The sequence below is a fragment of the Zingiber officinale genome, chromosome 4B (assembly GCF_018446385.1).
Source record: "Zingiber officinale cultivar Zhangliang chromosome 4B, Zo_v1.1, whole genome shotgun sequence".
NCBI classification, from domain to species: domain Eukaryota; kingdom Viridiplantae; phylum Streptophyta; class Magnoliopsida; order Zingiberales; family Zingiberaceae; genus Zingiber; species Zingiber officinale.
Genome location: NC_055993.1, coordinates 113,133,966 through 113,142,717, shown reverse-complemented (window position 1 = coordinate 113,142,717; position 8,752 = coordinate 113,133,966). Strand labels below are relative to the sequence as shown.

The 8,752-nt window shown below is 35.6% G+C and overlaps 1 pseudogene; it reads right to left on the bottom strand.

The window, feature by feature from the left end:
• Nucleotides 1-1,008: 1,008 nt before the first annotated feature.
• LOC121976086 lies at nucleotides 1,009-8,063 on the bottom strand (annotated as a pseudogene).
• Nucleotides 8,064-8,752: the final 689 nt, after the last annotated feature.

The following is an 8,752-nucleotide window of genomic DNA, read 5'->3' as shown; positions in this document are numbered from 1 at the left end:
TTCATTGAGTTTTTTTCCTTGTGCATATCATTGCTCTTCTTGTTAACTTGTTTTTAAACTAAATTAAAGATCTTTTCTTCTTTATTTTTCTCAATTTTTTCAGACATTAATGATAGAATTTCAATCTCAATAAATTAATAAATAATTTTTTTAAATAATAAATGGTTGATTAAAACATTGGGTTAATAGACTGTCCATTAAAAACGTTTTATAATTTCTGATTATCCATAAAAAATTCATAAAACTGAATAGATCATTTCAAAATTAATCTGCATAAGTGGATGAATTTATTATGAAATTATAGAACAATGATATATTTAATTATTTAAAATTGTTCATAAAATTACAAGTTTTTTTTATAAATCATTCTAATAAATAAGCCAAAAGCTATAAAATAGTATGTAGCATCTTTTATCATCCTAAAATTTATTTGATTGTGTAAATAAGCATACATCAGGTATAAATTTAATATTGTCTCCGGTACTCAATTAATTCCTTAGAATGATAGATTTATTATAATAAATCATGAATCAATTTCCAACTAATACATTAATTAGAAAATGATAAATTATTTTCTTTTACATAATCTAAAAATAGACTATAAGGACATTAGCATATAAATTTAATATTAAATATTCAAACCCTTCCAAATATGATTTATAATTAAAATATCAAAATCTCAAATGGAATAAAATTTCTAAATGTATATAAATTATTCTTTAAATTTAATTAATTAATGAATAAAAAAACCATTTATCTTAGAATTTCGAATGAAGTTCAAACACCTAAATTATAAAAAATAAATAAATATTCAAGAAATATATATAATATTTTACTATTTTATTTTATGACCTAATTTAAAATTTATAAAGGACATCAATTTTTCTTAAAAATATCATTAAACTAACAAATGCCGTGTGTACTCAAAATGCCATTAAACTAGCAAATACCATAGTTGCAAGATTTCTTCTTAACTGTAATCAAACGGATGTTTTTAGCACAGAAATAGAAGATCCAACATGCTCTAATATATTAAGATCAGGACTAACATACAAAAACAAAAAACAAAAGTGGATAAAAATATTTTACAAAGGTTTACAACATATTTTAAACAATAATTTATACCTCCTTTTTTCCTTCCAAGAAACACCAAGAGGTAACAAACACACCCTCGTCATGACTCAAAGCTTCCAGGCCTTTGAACAAAAAGGAAAGGAAAGATTACAAGGAACTATACACCCAACCAAACGGAACAAATCACCAAAGAACACCCAGTAGCATAACATTTCAAGCATCTGAAATTGCCAACAAACCTGCATTTGGAAATTGCTGCGTCACTTAAACAGGTATGACATCGTTTGAAGTGTCCTCACAACTCAACACTATCCCATCAATACTCGCTGGGAGGATGCAGCCCGTCCATTGGCATCCAGTGTAAACTGGTTCGTGGGGAGGAACAATCATAAGCACATTCGCGTTCCTTCGAACAACTCCCATCACGCTCACAGTGCTGCCTTCCTTGATATGCCTGCAAACACAAACATGACCAGAAACACCAGTTGGACGCGACTTGAGATAATGATTTTCGCATCACAATTTACTCTCCAGCTTAATGTTCAGTCAAGTATGTGATTAGGAAAGAACTTCTACCATCTCTGGTAGCAGAACAAGGGACACTGAACAATTGAAATAGCAGCTAAGACAGAACATTTATAATCATTAAAAAGAATTAGATTACCCTTCTTTCACGCGCATTACACGATCATCGCTTGAAAGATTCCTCTGCGTTAACCATTGAAGAAACTCAGGAGAGGACTCTTTCTTGCTAGGGTCAATGTTTAAAACTGTAGATTCGCTGACATATGTAGTTATCTTTGCACCATAGCCAGTCTTTACCAATGCTCTTAATCCAGACTGGAAATCTGAAATGTAGAAATCAACTACATGCCTCTGCCAAAAGTTAAACGTCAAATTCAGTAAAATCCAGGGAACCAAAAGAGTAGCAGAAGCTGCTTCCAGAGCGATATTTATTTCAAGCACATGAGTCAGCTGAATAATCTATGTGCAAATAATGATAGATAAGCAAACATTTGACTTCATTGTTGAAGGGCTTTATCAGATCAAAGGAAGTAAAGTAAACTGAAAAGCAATCACTCACCTCTGTTGCTCGAAGACCCCAAGTAAAACGGCGGTGCTGTGGATTGGCCGGCTTAGAGTTCCAACCCCTGTACTCATATAAACTTGTAGACGTGTACACACATCTAGGTACTCGTGTAAAAGTTGATTCTAGGGGAACACTTCCACAGGTAACAATCTGCAAATTATTTACGGAATGCAAATAGGCATAAAGATAAATATATGGAACGGAATGAATTGCACCAGTAACAAACATCTATATAGAACTACATGATCTTTCTATATAATGCTATAAAAAAGGTCATAAGTGAAGCTTATGCTATTGCCAGTGCAGTATCTGGACTTGCTATTCTGCATGCTGATTAATAGCTTCTCCAAATACACTTTACCATGAAGCCTTTAATTAAAACAATGCGTATTCATAGAATGTATGGCACCAAATATATCTTCATGGAATGTATGGCACCAAATATATATAAAAAAAAGGACAGCCCGATGCACAAAGCTCCTGCCATGCGGGGTCCCGGGGAAGGATCCATTGTACGTAGCCTTATCCTGTTTTTTGCAAGAAGTTATTTCCAAGATTCGAACCCGTGACCTTTTGGTCACATGGCAACAACTTTACCGTTATGCCAATGCTCCCCTTCAAATATATCTCAAAAGAAATCTGCAACAATAATTGTCATGACACACATTTAACAAACTAAACACGGGACTTTATTAATGGTGCACATTTGACACTGCTGACAAAGACCATTTCCATCACACGAAGCGAGAGAGAGACAAAGCCAGAAAATTTTGGATGAGACTTTTAAAACTAGGAACCATCAATGGTAAAATACCAAATACTTTGTATGATTCATCATGAACTGTAGTTTGTAGGATATGTTAGTTTCATGTCCGCTTACAGATTATTTCAACCATATGAATGAGCAACTTTCCATCTTGAAAAAACCCATATGAATTCTCATATTTACTCTGAAAGAAATTTTTGCCATTTGATGATGACAAGCACTACCCATTTTCAGTTCAGCGGGATGATTTGCATGCTCTGAGCTCAACAAAACAATTCACCATCTTAATCAGGAGAAATGGCTAATGAGATAGTGTCTTAGAAAAAGATAAGCCAACCAACATACATGCTAGAAAGAGGCAAGCGATTGCAATATTAGGCAGAGTAGAACGGATCCAATATACCAAAATAATCATTGATTCACTTTATATCCATAAAATGAAGGAAAACCTAATTCATGCAGCTTAAATGACATCAAGGTGTTGGTCTAGCTGGAAGATACCTACCCCAGAGACCTTGATGTATTGACCATCTTTTGCAGTTCTTAGCTCGGCATCAGGATAGCTGGCAATGAAATGTGTCAAAGCTCTTCTTCCCCAACAAAGGTTTCGAATAGAAAGTCCTGTCACAACAACATGGAGAAACACCATTAATAACAAGAAGAGCATTATCAACAGCACCAAGAAAAATCAAGGAGTCCAAAGATCTCATAATCAAAGTCCAGAGTGCATTACCATTAGAAGAAAACTTATCTTCTTTGTTGATAGTGGTAACAGCTTGTTTGTACGCAGTTGAAGTGCTATGTATCTTTGCTGAACCACTGGATTCCAATGGACCAGAAACTTTACGAGGGGCTGCGGATGAATTTAGTGGACCCGAAGAAACAGGACCAGATGTTATGAGTCCTGTTGTAGGGAGAGAAAGGGGACCAGAATTATGGGAGGCTGTCAGGTTGGCCCCTCCAGATTGCTGACCAGATAATTTTTTCGTAGAATCACTCTGTTTGTTAAGAGGTCCAGAATTGGATTTCTGCCTATTCGAACTTCCAGTCCCTGGTACTGAAATTCGACCAGGTGATTGGCTGGACCGGTTGCTAGAGTTGGGAATGACAGGTCCGGAATAAGGGGCAGCGCCTCCAAATGAACCTGTCTTGGTAGGAGCATTTGTCACTGGACCAGACTTTCTTGATCGTGAGTTATCTGTTGGTATGTCAAACATCTTTCCAAGCTCTCCAGATTTCTTAACATCTCCGCCAGTGTATGGCATGGCCACAGAACTCATAGTTGGAGGCTTCTCTTTTGGCTGCCCAGGGCGGCCTGATACATACAACCCATTGCTGAGTTGATGTGATGGGAATCTAGATCCCATCGAGTTTTGCTTATATGCTCCTTCAACCTCTCTGGATCAAGTGCATACTCAACTCATAAAGGTTGATATGGATATATGCAGCAGCAACTCCAAGTCACATTGAATGATAATAGGAAAAAAATTTATTCCGCTGGATCAGACATGCTGCTTTAACAGGAGGGATACTCAAGAAAACTTCCAATAATTCTGTTTAGCAACATTAGACAATTATGACAAAAATAATGAAAAATATGTTGATAACTCTTCATGTTTAGGATATATTTAATACAAAAGCAATAAGATAAACAAAAACTAAGACTAAAGCACAATTTATCAAATTTACATGACTAATTCGATCACATCTTAGTTTTTGATGCATTATTTCAGATATTACTGAACAAGATGGATACGCTTATACTCTATTCACAGCTCAGTATGTGCAGGGAACTAAAGCTACAGTGATTGGAAAATGAGGAATGCATTTTTGCTCTTTTACAACATAATATAGGAACATAAAGCAACATAAATGAGTGGGATCAAGGAAGGGTTTATTCATTCCTAAGATACCTTACTCTTCCTCCAATTATCCAATTACCCTCCATGTTCTCCAGCAGATTCCTTACAAGATCATGTCTCTAACAATTGGCTTTGTATGACGAAATTGTCAATATGAGTAGGGAATATGTACTACCAACCTCACTTTCACTACTGAACACTCAAGAATTAATTTTAGACAGCAATGACCAATTAAGGAAATTCTGTTGGAGTTAACTGACGTTAACATCTAATCCTTGTTCATCATGTGAGTTTGCAGCTTGTGTGCTCCTAAACTAATAGTTGAAATTCTTGGCCAACCTATTGCTCCTCTCTCACCATTCTCTGATGGACACAATTAACAAACTGAGACATGATCCATGAATGGAGCTTCTATCCTGCTAGGCGAACTACAAACACAATGATGAATAATTATTAATATATTGATGAGCGAAATATCAGATAATCTTCAGGGAGATTCTATGTGCATATCAACAGTTTATGATTTGTTTTCAGATCTTATTGTAACTCAATACAATTGTCTCTTCATATCTACTTTTACAAGACATACAAAGTCAATGATTATATAGTTTGACAAGAGAAATCAAATGAAATTGAAGTTGTGAGAGGGATAGGGAGACTGAAAAAAAATCTATATTCGACATCATTAAAATGTGATTTAAAGGAATTAGTGACATAGCATTGCATAGCCAAATGGCAGGATAAGATTGATACAGCTGCCCTAAATGGTTGGGGCTAAACTCAGCTTGTTATTGTTGTTAATCATAAATTTGCATGTAGACGTTCCCATCTTATTAGAAAAGAAAGCTAATCAAGTATTAGGAAAGTGCATCCATGTAGAATCTCCTCTCTAAAAGGAATATTTTTCCCTTAAAAAAAGTCTGAGATTTTTAGATAATGACAAAATGGATAGAAAACAGTTGAATAGTTTACAAATGTCATTGCTGGTTTCCTCCTTATTTTGTTTATTTGTTTAGATCGCGAATCTCAATCCAAATTTCTCCAATAGAAAGTCAATATTCCAGATTATTCAAAGGAATATCATATATACATCTAAATTTATGGTTCTCTAAATTTTGTAATTTATATAGTAATTCCTTCCAGACTAAATCGTTTGGATCTTAGTGTAAACGGAAACATTTACCCTAAGATAGGCCAAGAAGCCCATTTTCCCAGCAATAGCACACAATAATGCATCTTCCAAGTCATTTTATTAATCGAAATGTAATTTTTCCAAAAGAAGTGTAACTTGGTAAACCAATACTTTTGTTAGTTGATTGGATGAAAGAATTTTGTTCATAGAATATTATTCCTATTGATCCAATGAAAAAAATTTACTAAAACATCTTGTTCTCAATCCCACTTGTGAAACCAACTCATCATATTTTTTAATGGATGAAGATTTTTTTTATTATTTCTAATATCAAAATATTGAACATATTAATCCATAAGTTTATGCCTATTATGTGACTCTTGAGTTATTAGCCTACTCTAATAAAATACTCTACCTACTACATCTTTAATTTTTTCTATCAAAAATGCTGGAAGCACAAACAGCACAAGATGAGTCAGTAAATAATATTATGTGTGTGATGTGTGTGCGCGCGCGCGTGTCCATATGCAGGGGGAATATATAGTTACAGAATAGATAGAGGATAAGGAAAACAAACTTGGAGATCCTTTTTCTATTGAGACATGAAAAAGTACATAGATGAAAATTAATAAATGGTACACCAAAATTATGAAGAGAACACTGAATATTTGCTTCTTCCCACCTATATAGATGAAATAATCTTAATTCCATAGTTCAAAATATCAACCCATTTTGGAGTTTCGATTTATAACTAGAACAATACATTTTCAATACCGTATTGTGTCATACCAATATTGTTTCAGTATTTTTTTAAAATACAAAATATATTAATTAAAAATTTAAAAATTTTAATCTAAATATTAAAAATAAATAAAATAATATTTTAAAAAGGGGAAAATTTCCGGGATAGCAAGAGCCGCTGCGATCCCACGATGACCTTAGCAGGGGCCGCCAAGACCCTACGACAAGAGCCGCCGCAATCCCACATTGACTTTGCGAGGGCTGCCGTAAACCTGTGATGACCTCCGTGAGGTTGTAGGGGCCTCCATGACCCCGTAGAGGTCGCCACGGGATTGCGATGCCTCCACGACCCATGCGGAGATCATCATGATCCCACGGAAGCCTGCTATGCCAATGTCGGGCTGAACGACAAATTTTGCTTGTTTCGCCTAGCATGGTACGAAATTTTAAACCATACTTCATAATCACGTAAACAAGCTTATTACTTTATGCTCAATAATGATAACATTAAGAACCACTACTTCAACTAATTAAATTGCATATATTGACCTTTCTACTATTTAGCCAACCAAAGCCTTATCCCTAAATGGTCAAGTCATGAACCACTAGTAGTTCAGTTAGTTAAAACCTCATTTCTGCTGGGATCCACTTCTTCACAAACCAAACCGGCGCTTTAAATCTAGACAAGTCCTCCAAAGGAAGCATGATTTGTAAGATTAAATTTGATCTTGAAGTTTGAACTTTGCTCAAGTTCGATCTTAAGACAAAATTTCACCTGATTTAGATGTGAAAGAGAGATGCACGTCAGCCAGTTTTGCAGCATAATCTAGCTGATCCCCAACTTATCTTTTTAAAGTTTGAGATTGAAGTTTGATAGTCACTCAAACTGGAGCCTAATAACAAGTTCCTGAGCACATTTTGTCCAGATTCCTTGGAGTACTAGAACACAGGTCAACGCCTCATCACCATCCTCTTTGTCACTCTTAATATTCTCTTCGATCTTGTGCCGCTATCAAACTTCCCGCTGCATAGAAATTATCCACAAGACGGGAAATATTACTGGCGATCATGAAGAAAAAAGAACACACACACAAAAACAAATAAATTAAACAATGGAAACATGAGAATGGAAACGGTTAATTACCATTCGGATTGGTCAACCGGCAAACGTTCGAGACAAAACAAAGCTATAAATCCAGGCACACGAAAAATCCAACCATTTATATCATCAACTAAAACAAATTTAAAGAAAAATTCGTAAGTCTTCCTATTTTCCAAAAAAAAAAAACCCACCTTTCTCACTTTCCAGATTTCAATCTGACTAGCCAAGAAAACCACATCTCCCAATTCACACACAGGGAACCCATCACACGGCCTCAGCTTAACGAAGGACTCCACCACCAACATAACAAAACACAAACGGAAGACTCGCACCAACACAAATAACAAAATCTAGCAAATGGATACTTTTCACATACCTAGAAAGCACAAAGCGCAGATTGATGCCTCCCCATCAAAACGATTTTTTTTTTTTTAAAAAAAAAACCCCAAATGCAACGATTTTCTCCAGCCACAATCGACAGCCTGCCCCGTTCTCTCCTACGTATGCTGCCGCTGGAGCAGTCTCTCCCCCCCACACCAGCACACCGCCATTAAAGGGCGCAGACAAGGCCGTAAAACCCTCGCCCACCTCCCGATTTGTGCCGTCCTTTTCATTCGAAAAGACTAGTTTCGCCCTCGCCGTAGAAGATACTACCAGAACACCACACTGTATTATTTTTTGTCAACAATTACAGCTGAGATGACCAATTTAGCCCCAATCTCCGAGGGAATTTACTCCTTGCGCTGTATAAATTTTATTATTTGTATCCGTTGCAACGTCCCATTCTATAGTAGTTCGAATCCTCTGTCCCCACTTTTATCTGTCCCTATATTTCACTGTCAATCGGACGAATCAGATCACATCTCAATGCATCATAACATCTTTAAGATGTATACAATATCTTCATGATTTACAAAGCATTATTGAGATGTGATCTGACCCGTCCGATTGACAGTAAAATATGGGAATAGAAAGAAATGAGGAC